We start from the raw sequence: 22,045 nt of genomic DNA, 5'->3' as shown, positions 1-22,045 counted from the left end.
CCTCCTAAATGACCTTTCCTTTATGATCTAGGTTTTCACCAGTAGTTTAACATTTGATAAAAAATTATTCAGTTCTGCATATGTGTCATCCTCTCCCTCAAACCGAAAATTAATATAATGCTGTGGATATATATGAGACATAAAAAAGTAGGAAAAATGCTCAAGCTAAATAGAAAAAAATGGGCTGGGGACAATGGGGTAGCAAACTTTATTTGTACCCTGTGCTGAGAGCCCTACAACAGCACTTCTGGCCCAACGCCTTCCTCATTTCCTGTGTGACATAATGCTCCAGATCCTAATGCTAGGTGGCAAGTGAGATCAGCTAGAGGCATGGCAATGCATGGGTCACTGCTGATCAGCAACTACATATTTTAACTTCATATCAAGTTATCTCCTCAGCTATACCTGGCGGGCATGTGTCCTCTCTTTGTGTTCAACTACCTTTATGGGCATTAATATTGTTACTTTAATTTCATTTAAACATTATTGTTGGACATTAGTACTATGATGAAAATATTGTGAAGACAATAGTATTGTAGGACATAATATTGCTGGTAAAAATATTGTTGCAGACGCGCATAGACTGTTTTCCACTGTAATACTTGACTGTTCCTGGGATGGGACATCGTCCCCCAGGATTTCAAGGGCTGTGAAGGTGGGGCGACACTCTACCATCATGCTAAGAGGGCATCAAGGTCCTTGTTGTGTGCGACACACATTGGATGTGCCCAGGCAAATGCTTGTGCAAAGACCAGGCCAACAGCTGGCCTGTCTGTGGCCATCCGGAACAGGATGAGGCTGGGTCTCTCCACTAACTTTTCACTGCCAACTGGGGTGTGTGACAATTTGCAGACATCATTTGGTCTCTAGGGATTTGACAAGCCCACCTGTTGTTGGCCTATTTCTACAAGGTGGTCTTGAAATCAGGACAATTCACTCTAGATTTGCAGGCAGTTATCTGAGGGTGCCTCACATGAGTTCTCCTATATCTCTGCATTTTATAGCACCCTGGGTGATGGTCCTGTTTATTTTTTTTAGTCAGAAGTAGGCAATGTTCCCATATTACCCAGCTCCTTAATTGTGTTAAGCTGTAATTGCACAGATTACATTTTTAATAGGGTGGGTTGTGACTTGGGTTGTGCTATTACGCTACTGTCAATAATAGACTAATTCCCCATAATCTATATACTTCTCAGAGGAAACACATATTAGTAAGGTTCCTTATTTTTTTAACCCTTAACATAAGTGCAGGCATCTTTCCTGAAAAAAGCACACTCTATTGCTGCTATTGTTCTAATAAGCAAGAGCCAGGATAGGCAAGAGAAAAGCCCTTGACTCACGTTCCACCTCTACCCCCCCCAGCTAAGCAGCTAAGTGCACTTCCATTGATAAGATGGTGCTGGGAGTACTCAGTACAGAGATAGAGCTTACAGAACGTTGCCTCTCTCTCCAGGCAGGGCATTCCCTGGGAGACCTTCAGCCCCGACAACCAGTAGCTCTGAGACCAACCAATACCCCTGCATAATCCTACTTTGTTGGAACCTGCCATAAATTTGGTCCATAACAATGGGTCCCTGTACAATCATACCCCAGCTGTTTATCAGTCTGGGAGGCCCAAGCAAACTGGAAACTCTCCACAACAGCCTATCATGGCTGCTATGTCCAATGGTAGCAGGCAGGTTTACTATAGTACAATAGTGAGGGGTTCTGAGCGAGTACTCTCTCTGGGATGTCCTAGCGCATAAACCAGCTTGGATTGAGCAATTTACCGAGGACTGCATGAGCACTTTTAAAGAGTTACTTCGGACAGAACTCAGCCCTCTTTATGTCCGACTCAAGTCAATAGAAAAAGAGTTACCCCTCTTAAGACCGGCTCAAGTACATCCAAACTTAGGCACATGTATAGATGCTAGGAACAGTAGTGCTGCCCAGCAAAGACCTCCAAGGGATTGGTGACCACCTAATTGTGGTGGGGCCTCATCTAGGTGAAGACATCAGGAGAGGGAATCACATGCAGTCACCCCACAACAGGCTGCCGACCTCCAGGATGTTGCACCAATCCCCTCCCCCACTCCCTCATCCCAACAAGGTAGGTCACAATGTAACAAGGCAGGTGTGAGTGGCAGGTGTCCTAATTCCCCTAATGATTGTAGATTGGACAATGGTGTAGGGGGATTTAGGCTCCCAAAGGTAAATCTTACACCAGCTTTGTGTCCGTAGGTTGTAATATTAAGCAAAGTACTGAAGCTGCATTTTGACCAGTAGGAGTCCCATGAGGAGCTATTTAACAAAATCCTGGCTTGGCTAGTAAAATATAGAGATTTCCCCTGACTTAGGCCAGCAACATTTTATTCATTAGATAGATTTCCTGGCTGGGCCCTGGAGGGTGGACTGTGAGGGTGACTGTATTATTGTCAACTTTAGGATTCCCTCTCTAGCTCACTCAGTTTTAGCAGGTATGGTCAGTAATACCCTCGAAGTCAACAGTTGTGTTAAACTTCTGCCTCTGGGATACATTTATAGGTCATTCGTTCTTCAACATGCACTTATTTCCTGGAAGCCCCAGTGGCCTTTCTGTCCCCTTCCCCAATGTAATAATTCCCTGTCTAGAGAAATTAATACTTTTGCTATATCCACCTACAACCAGTTTGAGTCCCTAGATAGAGTAGATTGACTCACAAAAGAAAATCAGCAAGCAATGCCCGCTAACTATTCAAATTTAGAACATTTGGGTCCACTTAGTTTTCCCAGCCCTTCTACTACTAACCGCTACCTTTCCATTGTAGTTCATGACACACAGTTGCAGTTATCAGAGTCGGCAACACAAAAATGAACGACCAAATAAAGCTAATTTCATTGAATGTGGTAGGATTGGGTTCTAAACTGGTAAATCTAGAGTGGTGTGACTTTAGAAATTACTTTGATATCTGCGTTTTTTGGGGAAAATTGAGAACTGTCGCTTTTTTAAGGCAGCAATCTCATCAGGCAGGCTGGCAAGGGTCTTAATGGTTTGGGTGAAATCCACTGTTGTAGGTCAACATTGGGAGGTAGATATGAATTCACTTGACCTGCAAGGTGTGAGCCTCACCATATCCAATAAAGTGATATACTATATTTATAACGTTTACTAGAGCTCTACAGGTGGAACATCTGAGTCAAATGTGATAGACAACCTGAATACCCACCTGACCACCATTCCAGCAGTCGCTAGAAAGATAGTGGGCAGGGACTTTAACTGTCAATTCAAACTCTTTAGTATGGGTAGCCAGTCTTCCCCAGCCGAAGAGGAGGCTGCTTGGCTTTTACTTGAGCCAGGAATTGCACCTATTAAAAAATGGTCCACGGTTGCACTACAAATTACTGCCCTCACCCTGAATCAAGGGTTGCCTGCATATAATGGTAGATCTAATTCAGACAGGCAAGAAGCTCACACAAATAACAGAGTAAATCATACTAGCCTCATTGATTCCATAATGATTGAATTTAGACTCTGGACATATTTAATTGATATGATAGTGGTCACACGTACAGATAGTGATCATAATGTTCTGCCACTATCATTGAGATTAAGCATAAAGCTAAACACCAATGCAACAGAGGAGGGCTTTGATAGAAGGCTGGCAGTCACTAGTAATAGGCGTGGAGTCAAGTGGAGTAGGGTAGAACTTAATCAGAAGTTCATTAGCATGATTTATAGCCTGGCTGCTGACTCTTTAGATGGATTAGTAACAATGGGCCCTCTATAGGGTGCTGGGGAGACCCTAGAGACAGTTGCATTAATTATCAGCCATTTAGTTTTTTCTTCAAAGAAGCAGGATGTGGCAATGTGGGGAATTGTCAAAGTACATGGTAGGGCCAGAGTGAACTTGGAAAGGGCAGTAGAGGGGTGACTCAGCCCTTTGATCTTAGCCGCTAGACACTGCTACAAAAGAAGTACTTTTAGACGTCCAAAAAGAATGGGAGAGGGAAAAATGGCAGGGCCTTTTAGAGGCTGCTGAATCTGGGGACCATCGTCCTTTCTGGAATCTGGTTGCGACTGGAAATCGGGTTGGTCTAAGTCCCATGGAGAGTAATTTTTCTGCTGATGTCTGGGTTGTGCACTTTTCTAGTCTTTATATTCACAGTGGGGACCGGATAAGCCCCCTAGTTGGTGTGGTAGATCGTAGGGCCACTAGTATGTCTCATTGTGTTAGCAGGAGGGAAGACCTCCTCAGCTCAGTGGCTGGTCTTCTTCCAAATATGAATTATCTGTCATTGATTTGTATAAGATCACTGCCCAGGAATGGCTAAAAGTCATAGGTATGAATGTCCCAGATAAGGCCCCGGGTCATGATAAGATACCAGGTGACCAGTTTTTAAATGAGCCAGGCGGATGAAGTATTTACTTTTCAATAAAAGTGACTGCTATTGTGAAAGGGGCCACTGTGGAACCTACGTGGGCAGGGACTGAAATCATCCCTATTTATAAAAAAGACTCCAGGGATTCTCCTATGAATTACAGGCCAATTAGTCATATTGACTGTTCACAAATAGCTTTTGTAATGTAAGATAATACTGGGCAGGTTACAGGATTGGATGATCTCCAATGATGTTCAAACCCCTTTGCAGGCAGGGTTTAGGGAGTGTGTTAGCACCGTAGACCAGGTGTTTCACCTTCAAATGTTGTATTGGAAGGTTGTTGTCCTGGGTAAAGGCCATCTCTATGTTGTTTTTGTAGATCTGTGCTCTGCCTTTGACTTAGTCCCCAGAGAGACCATGCAGAAGGTCATGGCTGATATGGAGGGTCCCGTGCTATTTATTAGACATTTTAGATAGACTGCACACTGATAACTACGTGCAAGTGAGATGTGGCAGCGCAGGGAAACTGACTGAATCATTTCCAGTTAAAAGAGGGATTAGGCAGGGGTGTGTCGTCACTCCTATGTTCTCATTATATATCAATGGTCTTGTTGACCATCTTGAATCGTGTGACAATGATGCTCCTAAGCTGGCTAATCAGAGAGTTCTTGCACTCATGTTCATGGATGATACTCAACTCCTCTCTAAAACCACAATGGGATTACAGAGCTTGCTGACCTCCTTTGAAGGTCACTGTAAAGATAGAGGTTTGGGGATCAACGTGAGCAAGACAAAGTTTATAATCTTGAACCCAGGGCGCACAACAAGGGCAAATCCTAGGTGAGCAGGGACCCTCTTAAAGCTTGTATGTACATTTGAATACCTGTGTATAACTTCAACAGAGAATTTGGGATGGCACACCCATATCCTACAGCGTAGGTTGAAGCTGGAGCAAGTGCTATTGAGATCCCAAATCCAAGACTGTTCATTGTGGAGCAGAATTGTGGGGTTTTCTTGGTGTGAAGATGTTTTTAGCAGTGGAAAATCACTTCATGCGACAGTTAATTGGGCTCCTTATAAGAGCCACCTTGCTTCCACTCAGACTAGATCTGGGCAGAGGCCTCTTCCAGACAAAGTGAGGTTTACTGGAGAAAAATCTGGCTTACTCTAAAAGTTACTCCAAAGTTCTTTTCCTATCGTAAGGGTCTAGAGGAAATTTTGTCAGTAGCTGGATCAAAATAAATCCTGTGGATAAGGTATATTAAGGCCACCCTAGTGGAAATAGGGCTTGCTCTGGAGCTCCCTTGGCAACACAAGGGCAATAACGAAGCAAGTGCTTAAACTTGCATTTTTGCACACCAAAGACTCTGTTTACCAGGATGAACACTGGACCACTGACCATTGCTTTTCTACTTGTGAAAGAATCATACAAGTGGGAGGTATTTTTGGATGAACTAGACCCGCCTTTAGCTAGGCAATTGTATCTGCAGTGTCAGTATGGCACTCTGCCATTGAGCCTATACATTGCAAAACTGGCACAAGGTAATTGAACCAGTGTAGCTATGTGCCCAATATGTGGTGGTCCTAATGAGACAATTGAACATGTCCTGTGTTTTGTTGCTCATCGTTTATTAATTTCAGAAGAAAATCGTTAAGTTCATTGTGCTAGACCATGGGAGTTAGTAAACATAAAGAGGCTGCTAGGATGCTGCGATACGATGAAAGTCGTATGATTGCTTTCTAAGTAAGAAGATTTTTATTGCCATGTGGAAATTAAGGCAGGTCGGGTGGGCTGGCATTGTGAAATAATGATTGTGAACCAAATAAAGTTTCTTTGATCATCACACTATGATGATGGAACCTTTTGACTGTTGTATTTTATAACTGTCTTTTAAGGGGCCTTATTATTGTGAGGAACAGCAGAGCTGTACGGTTTATGCACATGTCACTTTATCAGGATGTGGGTTAATTTTGCCATATGCGTTGCTTCTAATGCTTAGTTTTTTAACTGTCCAAGTGCGTTTACCGTACTTGAGCAATGGGAACTAGGGCCCCAATTATGAGTTTATCTTTGCAATTGTTTTAAAATTAATGTTTTTTTTTCATTTTATTGTTTTACTGTGCTTTTATGGCTATATGCCAAAATTAAGCTTATATTGATGGACTGAATATTGTTTTTTTTTAAACTTTGTTAAAAAGCTTACATTATTTAATATTGTTTTATTTAATATCATTGTATATAAAATATATTTTTTTAAATATAGTTTGTGTGTTATAGATTATTTTTATTGTTATTTATATATAATTATTTTCCAATAAAGTTTAATTTAATTTGAAGAATAACATTTTAAGTTACAGTTTTGAATAATTGGAAGGTTTGCAAGTTTAATATTGTGGGAAGTGTTTTAAAATATATATTTATAACAATGTATACATTATCAATCAAATGATTAGGTTTTAATTTTTTAATTTTATTTGTAATTATTCATATTAGTAAATAATTGTATAAATAAATGTGATTTTGTTTATAGAATGTATTGTGTTTTTATTACAAAATGCATGTATTTTATAGATCAAAAATTATTAACTTCTTTTAATATTATTTTGTGTTTTTGTGGTGCTGAGCTTATAGGGTCATATGATGAGAAGCATTTTAAATATACATAGTTTAAATGCTTTTCATTTATTATATTGCAGTAGTTACATTTTTCTATTTATATGTAAATTAATAAAATGGTTTTATTTAACATTAACGTGGCTTTGATAAATTACAAAATATATATTTTATTATTTATTTATATTATGTTTGTGTTTATTATGATTACTATTTAATTTAATTTTAATAATAATTTTGCTAATACTTTGTTGAGTATCTGAGTCATACATTTTAACTTATATGGTTACAAGCTGTAATTTACATTTATATCTTTAAATAACTACTATTTCTTAACTTGAAGATTATTATTACTCATAATACACTAATTCATTTAATATTGTAGTGTTTTTATTTTACTGCAGAGGTACTACTTTTTAAAATATTTTGATTGATGTTTTAGGTGTATTTAATCACTAAGATTCAATGGTATCCTATTGTTTCTATTACTTACACTTGGTTGTAGTATATTTTACTTTTTTATGCACTAACCATGTTTCTTTTGTCGGTCAGGTTGGAATCTGACTAATAAGTGCCACCCTTCCAAAGTTCAACACTTTCCCTACTGTTGTTTGGATTGGATTGCAAATAATAAGTATGACACCTCCAAGGTCTAACACTTCCACTCCTGATGCTTAGGTTGGACTGGGGATAGGAAAATTGACCACACATTGTCCAACACTTTTTCTTTTGTTGCCTAGTTTGGAATGGTACTCAGAAATGTGGCCTCTTCAAAGTTCAGCAATTTGCCTGGTAATATTTAGATTGTAGTGGCAATAATAAATCTGACCCTATTAATTCGAACACTTTCCTTACTGCTTCTTAGGTTGTAGTGGGAATAGTCAATTTTACATTTTCGAAGTCCAACACTTGACATACTCTTGCTTAGAGATGGAATGAGAATAGAACATCTGACTGCTACAAAGTCCTACACTTCCCCTATGCTGCTTAGTTTGGAAGGGGGAATAGTAAATCTGACCTCTCCAATGTCCAACATTTCTCCCACTGCTGCTTAGTTAGCAGTGTGAACAGTACCTCTGACCCTTATAGAGTCCATCACTTCCCCTATGCTGCTTAGTTTGGAAGGGGGAATAGTAAATCTGACCTCTCCAATGTCCAACATTTCTCCCACTGCTGCTTAGGTAGCAGTGTGAACAGTACCTCTGACCCTTATAGAGTCCATCACTCTCCTTCCTATTACACTGATTGAAATTATAATACTAAATCTGAACCCTCCAAATTCCAACACTTTCCTTTCTGGTTCTCAGTTTGGAGTGGGAATTGTAAATATGACCCCTTCAAAGCTCAAACATTTCTCTACTGTTGCTTAAGATGTAGTGTGAAAAGTGACTAGTAAATTTTACTCCTTGAAAGTCTAACACTTTCTCTAAAGTTGTTTATCTTTGTAATCTTGTAATTAAATTTAATTTTTTTATGTATGTGTTTTTTGTAAAAATAAATTTGAATGGAATCATAATAATATGTTTGTTTTTAATGTGTACCTTTTTTTGTTTGTTAGATTGAGTTAGAGTTCTAAATATTTTATTCTTCTCTTAACATGCTCCCCCAGAGATCCCCAGGAATGCTGGGGTTCGGTGCGGGCCCTCCAGAGCTGTGACGGCTTGGCCCCGGCCTCACCCCCTCCCGAATGAAACGGAGTAGTTTGGGCCAGTGCTAGGACAGTCCCGGACCAAATATCCCTTTCGGGAAGAATCCTCTCACGGGCACAATAATTCCTGGACCGAATATCCCTTTCAGAAAGAACCCTCTCACGGACACAATAAGCCCCCTGACCCAGGGGGGTTGCAGGCCCAACATTTTGCATTCTCTCTGACCTTAACAGTCCCAATCGAACCAGAGCTGGCAACAACACAAAAGTAGGACCAACAATAACCTGAGCCAGCAACAACATCAAAGCAGGACCAATAAAGCCTGAACATCCCAACCCCCCCTTCACCAGCACTGGACACTAAAACAGGACTCTCTGACCCCATCCTTAGATACCCCAAAAAAAATCTCTGAATCCTTAGAAACCCATCAAAAATCAATAAGCACCTCTGAATTTTACCACCAACAGAATCAGAAAGAAGACTCCCTGACCCCATCAAAAATCAAGAAGCACTTCTGAATTCAACTACAAGAAGGACTATCTCAACCAGTTTTTTCCCCAACCCCCCATCATTATAAATAAAGAAAGACTTCCCAACCCCCCCAAGGCGCACCCGAATACCTAACTTTTCTCCACCCCAACAGGCGACCACTGCCAAATTGAGAGTCTCTGGACCACCCTCCTCTAAACTCCCCACCCCAGCAGATCCCCCTACCTCCCAATACTTATTCTAGCACTCTAACAGTGAGTGATAACCCACTCCCATAACTGAGCAGAGCATACTTGACAGATCCCCAACCCTACCCTCAATAGACCACACCTGAAGACAAAGAAAACTCATCCAGCCTGCACTCAACTTATAATTCTACTCCCAGGATGATGACCCCCACAGAACCTGCTAACCCTACTATATCTGCCCTCCTGAAAACCTGTGGTCCTAACTCCTTCTCCATATCCCTGCCCACTAACCTCTTCCTCACAGCATCTAAAAACCTCAAACACAAACTGATCACCCCAAGCTACTAATTGCCGACACCTACTTCAACACCTCAAAAGGCCTAGAAAGAACAGACCTCAATTTCTTCACCAAACGCACGGTTAGGTGGAACACATTCCTAACCACCTACCTCCACATCTCCAAATCCACCAACATCCTGTACGGCTGCAAACTCACAATCTCCAGCTTGCCCTCATTCCAGGGCAATGCCAACATTACCATCTTCAGAAATGGAACTATCATGATGCAAGCTAATGATGCTAACCTACACTACTTCAAATCCATACTCCCTATGCTAACAACAGCCATAACACAACCTCAACGCCCCCTTATAAGCCCTCCTCTCGGATCCTCAACCACAAGGAAATACCCTTGAGTCCCACTACAAACCCCTCCCCCTGACACAACTCTCAGCCCCCTAAACCCTGCAAATGACAAGCCCAACAACCCGGGATGCACGCACACCTCTACAAACACCCCCGATACAACTCTCAGCACCCTAAACCCTGCAAACAACAAACCCAACAACCCGGGGTGCACTCAAACCTACACCACTACAACTCTCTTGCACAATTCTGCCCCTCTCCCAAAAACTAACTAGGAGACCCTCAGAGTGGCTCACACTCTCAAACCCCCCTCCCACTTCCCACAAATAGACTAAGGTCCACAAACCTAAGAGACCCCCAGAAACCCCGCACATGTTGTGTTGTTAATCACAAAGACCCCAATAACAAACCAAACCGCTCTACTGCTGTCTCCTCAAATCTACCTCCCGCTGCTATTGAAAACCATTTGACCCCCGCTCATCAGACCCCACACAATATGAAGCACAACACCCACACTCCCCCTCAATCACACACCCACATTAAAAATAAATGAGCGACTCACCAACCTAGAATCCCAACTAGAAACAATAATACAGGGCATCAACATGATAGCAAGAAGCCTAAATCCACTTCTGAACCCCTCACTGAATCATTCCTACACACCATGCCTTGACAGAGCCAATCCCCAACTATTTCACTGGTCTTCCATGCCACGCAACCTCAATGCCCAAAGACCGAAAAGAATGAGTGCTCCATTGTCACATAGTGAAGCAGTGGAACTCACCCAATCGTACAACCTGATTATGGTGGTCATTCTGACCCTGGCGGTCTTTGACCGCCAGGGCGGAGGACCGCGGGAGCACCGCCGACAGGCCGGCGGTGCTCCAATGGGGATTCCGACCGCGGCGGTAAAGCCGCGGTCGGACCGGCACCACTGGCGGGGTCCCGCCAGTGTACCGCGGCCCCATTGAATCCTCCGCGGCGGCGCAGCTTGCTGCACCGCCGCGGGGATTCCGACCCCCCCTACCGCCATCCAGATCCCGGCGGTCGGACCGCCGAGATCCGGATGGCGGTAGGGGGGGTCGCGGGGCCCCTGGGGGCCCCTGCAGTGCCCATGCCACTGGCATGGGCATTGCAGGGGCCCCAGTAAGAGGGCCCCTACATGTATTTCACTGTCTGCTGCGCAGACAGTGAAATACGCGACGGGTGCAACTGCACCCGTCGCACAGCTTCCACTCCGCCGGCTCGATTCCGAGCCGGCTTCATCGTGGAAGCCTCTTTCCCGCTGGGCTGGCTGGCGGTCTGAAGGCGACCGCCCGCCAGCCCAGCGGGAAAGTCAGAATTACGGCCGCGGTCTTTCGACCGCGGAACGGTAACCTGACGGCGGGACTTTGGCGGGCGGCCTCCGCCGCCCGCCAAGGTCAGAATGAGGGCCTATGTCTATACCTAACCCCCATCCAAAATCCAGGTCATCACGGGTCTAGGTCGAAACCACACACCTCTGACCACAACCAGGCCTCCAGCTCACCTCATCAATATCCCCCTGTCCCCAATCACACAAGACCCCAAGAATAGATGTCAAGCCAACTGCATGCTCCTTAACTGCAGATCCTCAGTCAAACATGCTATGGAACAAGCAGATGCAATCCTGAGCCATAACATTGACATTGCCTTCATCACAGAAACTTATCTGAATGAATACTCACAACCGATCATGGACATCCTAGTACCGGCAGGGTTCTCAATAACCAACAAAGATAGGAAAGACCGCCACAATGGAGGCATTGCCATCATTCACAAGAACAATATCAATATGGAGATAAAAGACACTTTCAACTGAAACTCATTTGAACATCTCAATGCTTCCATAAAAATGAATGACCACACCAATGTGACTTGCCACCTACTCTACCACCCCCCTGGCAACACCCTCCCTTTTGGGGAACACCTAGCTGATCTAATAAAACACTGCTCACTCTCATGCACCAATTTCATCATCCTAGGAGACCTCAACCTCCAATGGAATGATGAAAGCAATACTCTAATCCAATCCCTAAATTACCACCTATGCAGCAAAGACCTCGCCAAGCATTGCAAGGGTCGAACCCACAACAAAGGTGCTACACTGGATGCCATAATAGCTCAGAAAGAAACACTCATGATTGATGACATCCTCCCTGTCGACTAGTCAGATCATCACATTATTCTATTTCCATCTTAATAAAACACCTCAACACCCAAACCACAAGCAAAAGTCTCTCCAATGGAAAAGAAACATAAATCAAATTCCAATAGCAACCCCAGAAGAAAGAATCAGCTCACTTCTACCGCCCCATCTGACAACCTCTCAACAACTGAGCTCACCCCGAGTACAACACAATAGTTTCCTCCATACTAGACCAATTAGCCCCTATGAAACTGAAAAGAATGAGAAACACACCCTCAAGAGCCTGGTTTAATAAAGATCTTAAAATGGAAAGAAGACAACTGAGAGCAGCTGAAAGACTTTGGAGATCTGACCCATCCATATCGCACCACGAACAACTCAGAAGAGAATGCAGAAACTACAAAAAACACATAACGAATGAAAAAAAAACATTCTTCCGCAATGCATTAGGTAGAGCTAAAAGCCGCCCAAGAAGCTTTTCAACATCATCAAACAACAAATTTCCAAACCACCCCAAAACCTCCCGCTAACAACCACAGAACGCTCCGACAACTTTGCTAACTTCTTCAACGACAAAATCACTAAGATTGAGCTCTCCCTAGAAACGGATACTCTGCCAACTACAGAGATTATATCTCCCAGTAAAGACAACAATAAACACCGCTCACTCTCCTCGAACACCCCGGCTCCCATCCCTCCAATAATAAATGATGGGTATCATCCTAACCAAAAACACACAACTCCCCGAAGCTGGGAGACCTTCAACCCACTTCTGGAGACAGATATTTCCAAACTACTGGCCACTTCCTAAACATCCTCTCACCTGGCAGACCCTCTCCAAGCCTCCCTGGCAAACAAACTCAACCAGACTCTCACCCCCATCTGGACCAAGATCATCAACAGCTCCCTGCAAACCGGCGTGATATCTGACTGCCTCAAGCTGGGTCAAGTCACACCAATGCTAAAGAAACCGGGAGCAGACCCGAACAACCTCAACAACTACAGACCAGTCTCCAATCTACCTTTCCTTGCCAAAACTGTAGAGAGATGTGTTCTCTCTCAGCTAATCCAACACATAGACAACAGCAACCTTCTTAACCCTCTCCAATCTGGGTTCCGAAAAGGATGTAGCACAGAAACAGCTACTCTAAACATAGCAGACGAACTTCGCAACTCCCTTGACTCTGACCGATGCTGCCACTGATTCTACTAGACCTATCAGCGGCCTTTGACATGGTTGACCACAAGCTGCTACTGGGCTCCCTCCGAAAAAGAATTGGCATGGAAGGGGCAGTCCTACGCTGGTTCTCATCCTTTCTACAGAACCGCACGCAACAAGTAAAAATAAATAACAGGACCTCTGCCAAATCTATAGTCACCAGAGGGGTTCCCCAAGGATCTGTCCTCTGACCCACACTCTTCAACATCTACATGGACCCCCTCACCAGAATTCTTAACCGAGCTAACATCCCCTTCTACCTATACGCTGACTACACCCAACTTTACATGTAAATATCCTCTATAGAGGACGTACACCGACTAAATGCCACCCTTAAAGAAGCACAACTTTGGCTATCCTACAACCACCTGAAACTCAAACAGGATAAGACTGAAATACTTCTCATATCAAAAATGAATCAGCTGCCCCAGATGCAAGAATGGCTAAAATCCATAGAAGCTCTCAAATGCAATCTTACCCTAACAAACTCGGTCAAGTCGCTAGGAATCACTCTGGACACCAACTTGACTATGCAGGACCACATAAAGAATAATGCAAACAATGCTTTCCACAGCATGAAACTACTGAACAAAATCAAACTGTTCATACACCCAGATGACCTAAAACATGCCACCTAAGCATTGGTGCTCTCCAGACTAGACTACAGGATCTCCATTCTCACCGGCACAGCTGAATCCCAGCTTGCTCCCATGAGATCCACTCTCCATGCAGTGGCCAGAATGGTGACAGGAATTAAAAAATATGACCACATCTCCCCTGCCATGAAAAGACTAAAATGGCTCCCAATCGAAGCCCGCTGCAACTTCAGAACTGCCTAACTCACAAAGCTCTACACACTGGGAAACCAAAATACCTCGCCACTAAACTCATGAAAGCAGGACAGACAGAACAGTAAGAAGCTCAAACACCTTTCTCCTCATCCCACCCAAAACTCAGAAAGAAAAAACCTGGGCATGCTTCTTTACAAGTAAAGCCCCCAAAATCTGGAACTCCATATCATTTCCAATAAGATCAAACCCCTCCCTCCAGATCTTCAAGAAGCAACTAAAAGAATTCCTCCTCAATCAACCAACATCTCAGAAAAGAGAGACCGTTCACTCTAATTCCCATCAGACCCCACCGCTGCCTACACTCCATCTTCTATGCCCATGTGAAACCATTCCTATATAATTATGAATATGTTCTTTTGATTGCCTGTACTTTCATTTGAAATTTGTTGAATAGTTTGTGCTACTGCATTTGTATTTGTATTTTCTTTGTTACATCAAAAGGAATTCTATAAATCAAACTGAAAAGGCAGCACTGGAAGAAGCTTTTGTCAAACAGTGAACATTTATGGTCAGCAAAAATCAACAGAGGGCAATCCATTTTAGCTACTACCCTGCTCACAACCTCAATGTGTTTCATGTATGCACCATCTTTTAGACATAGTAATAGTATCATGAAAACAAACAGAGGTCAGTCGTAGATGAGAGTATTTTGATAATTTTAAAAATTTGTATGACATACACTTATTGAAGAGAAATGTATAATTTTCTAAAGCATGCTCATCCTAAAATTCTGAAGAATAATACTACACCTTCTGGCAGCACAATTATTTTGACTCAAGCTTGTTTGAGCATACCACTATATCTATATGTATAAATATATATATATTAGATCTTTTGTAAAGGCATTCATCTCTTATTTATAGAATGCAAAAGGGTTTCTTTGTAAGTTCTATAACATTAAGTGGCAGGATAATTACTTTTTCATAACATTGGACAGGCAAGCATTATAAACCCATATTAGACATGGTGATTGCATTAGAATGAGTAGACTCTATCTGAGGTCTCGACTAATTCATTTTTTATCAGAAAAATATGTTACAATGGGAGGTTGGTGCCCGACAGAAAATATAGTTTTGGCTGATAGACAATTTTATAGACAGCAACAGAGGAGAGCCATGGGTGCCTGGTTTGCCGACAGCTGTGCAGATTTACTCATTAACTGAAGGGAGGAGCATTTAGGTTGGAGCCCTCATACGGTGGATTCTCTGAGTGTGTGGTAATTAGCCTTCATTTATTGATGACTGTTTTTAATATGGAAAGAATTTCAAAGTTTGACACATTGAATTAACATCACTTTGACTAGCACTATTAGCAGGGATTGTTATGTGTATTTGGATGTAAAAGTGATGGCAATCAGCAATAAAATACATACAACACTCTTTGAGTAAAAGACTACTGAGAATATTGTTTTGCCCTATTCAAGTTTCCATCCACTTCCATTTATTAATAGCGTATGGCGAGCTCTTGCAAGCAATCAAAATTGCAGTACACAGGAAGACTTTGAAAGAAAACAGGAAGTTGAGGTCTAGGGCAAGTAGCTGCAATGAAAGGTTTTCAAACAAGCTAAACAGAAGGTAAGTTAACGTTTGTTTGAACCCAAAAGGAAATCTGAGAGTGACCGATTTTATCACACATACAGCAAAAAGCACAATAAAAACAATGAAAGCACAATGAAATATGCAAGATATTGGTACTTATTGACAATGGATCCAGTTGTGGGCAATCCTATAAACCTAAGGCCTAGGACTGCATATTATAAACCACATTCCTTTTGAGATAAGCTAACAGCCATTCATCTTTCAAGGATGAAGAATCCTTCTAACGGGTTGCATAAAAACAGGCTTCACCAACTGTCAGGAATATAAAACTTACAAAGTTTGCCTCTCATATAGAAGTTATTTTATTAAATTTTCTAGAAACATTTAGCAGGTTATCAATAATTTAACATGTAAAACTAGTTAGGCTACACACGTCATGATGTTTGTTCTAAAAGCTAAATACGCAGTACAATATTTCCAAAAGAAAATGTATTTTCGAACAAGTGAAGTCTATAAATAATATGAATCATGTGTACTCATTAGCTGGTCAATTCAATACAAAACATGGAATACCTTATTGGAGTATTGAGTGACTGATTGAATACCTTAAACATAAGGCTGGGTAACAGAGAATTAGCATTAAGACAACCAGAATTTAAATCTGTAATTTAACAGAGTACTTAATCCCAGTAGATTAAATTTGAATAAATAACTTAGAGTATATTTGATAAGTTAATTATTTTTCATACAATGAACCTTTCTTCCCTGCAGGATTATGTTTAAAAATAGGTTATTTAGGTGGTCATTACAACATTGGCGGTAAAAGACACTTACCGCCGCGCAGAAGACTGCCAACACACTGCCGCGGAAATCGCCACAGCTATTATGACCCACAGCTCGCAATCCGCCAAAATTCAGACAACCACACAAGTCCGCCACAACAAAGGTCAGTGATAAACTGGCGAAAACAAAACCTCCACCGTCACGCCAACAGAAATATGCCCACACTATCACGATACACGAATCCACGTGGCGGTCTTTCAACCGCGGTATTCCTTTGGCGGTACACACCGCCGCACTCAAAATACACACATATTTACAAAACACAGCCACATTGGACAATTCGAAATACACACACCTGATACACATACACACACCACTCCCACACACCCATTACAATATAAAACACACACCCACATCACCCACAAACCTCTACGACCACAATTACCGAGAGAAGGCCAGAGAGAGACACCACAAACAACTACCAAGCATCCACAGACACACAATACCATCACCCACAGAACTTCCACGCACGTCACACAACACACCACTAAATATCACCCCACTTATCACTACACACACCACCCCACACATCACCCACACCACCCCATGGCACGGCAAAGACACCCCAGGTTCTCTGAGGAGGAGCTCAGGGTCATGGTGGAGGAAATCGTCCGGGTAGAGCCACAGCTATTCGGATCACAGGTGCAGCACACCTCCATAGCTAGGAAGATGGAGCTATGGCGCAGAATAGTGGACAGGGTCAACGCAGTGGGACAGCACACAAGAAATCGGGATGACATCAGGAAGTGCTGGAAATACCTACGGGGGAAGGTGCGTTCTGTGGTCTCAAGACACCACCTTGCGGTTCAGCGGACTGGCGGCGGACCCCCACCTCCTCCCCCACAACTAACAACATGGGAGGAGCAGGTCTTGCCGATTCTGCATCCTGAGGGCCTCGCAGGAGTAGATGGAGGAATGGACTCGAGAAAGTCAAATCTTAACTATTACATCCCCAACCCTACCTGCATGCCATCACATACCCCCACCCTCACCCTCACCCCCATCACTCCAACTCCTCACAAATGTCCCAACATCACAAACCACCCATCCCAACACCAAGCCCTGCATGCAACACCAAAGCATGGACACCCATCACCAAAGCATGGCCACTGCACATACCCATACACCCCCCCTAAACCACCATCACACAAGGTCCCACACAGGAATGCAAGCACTGGGATACACGGTCACCCACCTATTGCACACCATGGCACACACAGATGTAATAAACATCCTTTTATACCCCTGCAGGACCCCTACCCAACGTCACCGGACAGGAGGGTCCACACATGTCCACACCCCCAACTGAAGAGGCCCTCACCATTTTCCAACCCCCACCAAAATTGAGCACTTAAATAAACACCCTTGAAGCACAAAACAATCTGGAGTCAGTCTGTGATTTCAAAATAGTGTATTAGCAATTACAGTGTCAAAATGCTCTTTCATATGTAATGTCAACATACCTATGTCACACAGCTCTAGTCCATGAGGAAACAAAGCAGATGTCACACAGTGGGACCCACATCTGTGAAATCGTAAGGGAAAGTGGCAACTCAGTGACCATACACTGGGTGAAAACGACAGCCAATGGAGAGGTAGTAGTGTTAAAGTACATTTAGTAGGTAGGTTTGTATTCTTACCTGTGTCTCACTGGAAATTTTGCAGGATCACCGAGTTCCTGTTGTCTATGCTTCCTCATCTTCACTGTCCACAGGCTCCACAGCTGCAACAACACCGCCATCTGGACCATCCTCCTGCAGAAAAGGCACCTGTCATCGCAAAGCTAAGTTGTGAAGCATACAGCAGACCATGATGATCTGGCACACCTTCTTTGGTGAGTAGAATAGGGATCCACTTGTCTTATGGAGGCACCGGAACCTCGCCTTCAGGGGGCCAAAGGTCCGCTCTAATATCTGTCGAGTTCGCCCATGGGCCTCATTGTAGCATTCCTCTGTCCTTGTCCTGGGATTCCTCACTGGGGTCAGTAGCCATGACAGGTTGGGGTAACCATAGTCACCTGCAAATGGCGAGGGACAACTGTTAGACATGCACTAACCTGTAGGGATATCCCCAGACCCAGAAAACCATTCCCACAAACTTGCTTCCAGGTGCTCACCTAATAGCCACACACAGTGCTCTGGAGTTGACCCATCACATAAGGCATGCTGCGATTCCTCAGAATGTAAGCGTCATGCACTGAGCCAGGGAACTTGGCATTAACATGAGAGATGTACTGGTCTGCCAAACACACCATCTGCACATTCATGGAATGATAACTCTTCCGGTTTCTGTACACCTGTTCACTCCTGCGGGGGGGATACCAAAGCCACATGGGTCCCATCAATGGCACCTATGATGTTGGGGATATGTCCCAGGGCATAGAAGTCTCCTTTCACTGTAGGCAAATCCTCCACCTGAGGGAAAACGATGTAGCTCTGCATGTGTTTCAGCAGGGTAAACAACACTTTGGACAACACGTTGGAAAATATAGGCTGGGACATCCCTGATGCTGTTGTTTTAAATGACCCACTTGCAAGGAAATGGAGTACTGACAGCACCTGCACTTGAGGCGGGATTCCTGTGGGATGGCGGATAGCTGACATCAGGCCTGGCTCCAGCTGGGCCCAAAGTTCCAGGATTGTGGCACGGCCAAGCCTGTAGGTGATGATCACATGTCTTTCCTCCATTGTCGACAGGTCCACCAGTGGTCTGTACACTGGAGGATGCCGCCATCTCCTCACATGTCCCAGCGCATGGTGCCTATGAAGGACAACAGCGAGAACAGAGTCAACCAACTCAGAGGTACGTACCCACAGCTTACACAGAACACGAATCATAATCCGATATTTGGCCTGTATGAGTGTTGAGGCAAGGCCTAGGTATGTGTGACGCAGTGAAAAAAATTAAGCCATGTGGGCATCTGAAATGGCAGCTGCCGGACCTGTAAAGTGAGACAATGGGATGTGAGGTAACTGAGCTGGCGTTGTACACCGTCGCGGTAGGCGGTTGCAATGCTGCATTGGTTAACATTGGACCCCATGGGTCCCAGGAGCCAATGACGATGTACGCCGGTGGTGACGGTACGCATCGCTGCGGACGTGGACGCCATTTTCTATCTGTTCAATCACTTGATACCTGATCTTCGACAGGAGAGGACCTATACTGCAAGTGCTGCTGTGACCTCGGTCTGGAAGAGACAATGGCTCGTGCATCTGGGGAAAGGGCCCCTGCCTTCACATCAGAGGAGTTGGAGAAACTCGTGGATGGGGTCCTCCCCCAGTACACGCTACTCTACGGTCCTCCAGACAAACAGGTAAATACACTGAGAGCATGCTGTATGGGCTATGCCTGTGTGGAGTGGTGTGGATGAAAGATGGGGGGGCGATTAAGGCGTGCATGAAACGACGGTGAGTGCATGTGCATCATGGCAAGGGTAGGGATGGGGGTCAATAACTGTGATGGTGCATTTGGTAATAACTTTTCTTTTCCCCCCTGTACAATTCATGTAGGTCAGTGCCCACCAGAAAAAGATATCTGGCGTGTCATCGCCAAGGACGTCCGGACCCTGGGGGTCTACCACAGATGGAGCACCAACTGCCGTAAGAGATGGGAGGACATTCGCCGCTGGAGCAAGAAGATGCAGAGGGCCAGCTGGGGATGGCCTCCCAACGTGGGAGGGGTGCCCGTCGCACGATGACCCCCCTGATGTTCAGGATCCTGGCGGTGGCATACCCGGAGTTGAATGGGCGCTTGAGGGCATCACAGCAGCCACAAGGGGGTGAGTACACTCTCATTCTGCTGATTTTGCGCGCAGTGGAGGTGTCTGGGTGGGGGAGGTGGGCTTTGGGTTTCCCTAGGCCAGAGCGAGTGGGCTATTTAGGTCCCCTTGTTCTGGTAGACCCTGTGGCACCCCAAACCCACCTGTGTACAGTGCCAAGTACACCTAGCCAGGCTTCTGTGTCATCCATGTGTGCAGATGTTGTCCATAGCCTTGTAGGCCATGTCTCAGGGATTAACAGTGGAGGCCAAGTCTGCGGTGTAGTGCAGGGGGCTTCTGTGTCTGTCGTGTCCGCCAACTGTAGTGGTAATGCATGCACTGAACATGTCCTTCTTCTGTTGTCCCCCCCCTTTTTGTGGTCTCCCTGTTCTTGTGTGCATTAGCATCATCAGGCAGAGGATCAGTGGCACCGGAGCAGGAGGCAGCTGCATCCCACATGGCCCTGGAGGGCGGCACTACGGACTCGGAGTTCACCAGTGGGATGGAGGGCGAGGGGAGCTCCACGGCGGGGACAAGAGCTGACACCAGTGAAACAGACTTGTCCTCTGATGGGAGCTCCCTTGTGGTGGCAGCAACATCTGTGCCCCCCGCATCTACAGGTACAGCCACCACCCCCCCTACCAGCACCGCCCTCCCAGCAGCCCCTCAGCCTTTGCCCCATGCCCGCTCACCCAGGAGGGTGGGCATCACCTTCGCCCCAGGCACCTCAGCCCCTGCCCCAGTCACCCCTGCTGCCCTCAGTGAGGAGGCCATCGATCCCCTCAGGTCCCTCACTGTTGGGCAGTCTACCATTTTGAATGCCATCCAGGGTGTAGAAAGGCAGTTGCAACTAACAAATGCATTCCTGGAGGGCATTCATTCTGGTCAGGTGGCCCTTCAGCGAGCTTTTCAGACTCTGGCCTCAGCACTGATGGCAGCCATTGTCCCTGTCTCTAGCCTCCCCTCACCAACTTCCTCCACCCAGAGCCAATCCCGTCTACCTCAGCCTATCCCAAGCACACCTTCAGACCAGCATGCACACAGGTCAACACACAAGGGAAGCTCTGGCAAACATAAGCACCACACATCCCACAGGCACTCACGCAAGAATCACACACATGCAGACACACCAACATCCACTGCCTCCACTGTGTCCCCCTCCTCCTCGTCTCCCTCCTCCCTCCCTGTCTCGTCTACACTCACACCTGCATGCACTAGATCTACAGCCACTACTTCCATCACCAGCACACCCACCACCACACCCCGCTCACGTGCAGTCACCACCCTCACTGCCATTCACACGTCCCCTGTGTCCTGTCCCAGTGTGTCTGTGACGCCCCCTCCCAAGATACACAAATGCAGGCACACACCCACCCAACAGCCATCCACCTCACAACAGCCTCCAGCGCATGAACCTTCACCCAAAGTCACCAAACGAACACCTCCTACAACCACAACCGCTTCCTCCACTCCCAAACCCCCTCCAGCTACCCGTCCCAGTGTTCCCCAAAAACTTTTCCTGTCCAACCTTGAACTCTTTCCCACATCTCCCCCACCCCGTCCGTCTCCTAGGGCCCAACTCTCCAGGTCCCAACCTAGCACCTCAGCCACAACATCTCCGGGACCAGTGGTGCCTGTAGTCACCGGAATCCGGCGTGCACCATCCACCAGCGCAGCCAGTGTTGCACGGAACCACACCACGGACAGTCCCCCACCTGTCAAGCATCAAAAGTTGGCCATTGCCCGG

The sequence above is a fragment of the Pleurodeles waltl genome, chromosome 5 (genome assembly GCF_031143425.1).
Source record: "Pleurodeles waltl isolate 20211129_DDA chromosome 5, aPleWal1.hap1.20221129, whole genome shotgun sequence".
Classification (NCBI taxonomy): domain Eukaryota; kingdom Metazoa; phylum Chordata; class Amphibia; order Caudata; family Salamandridae; genus Pleurodeles; species Pleurodeles waltl.
This window is presented reverse-complemented; position numbering follows the sequence as displayed.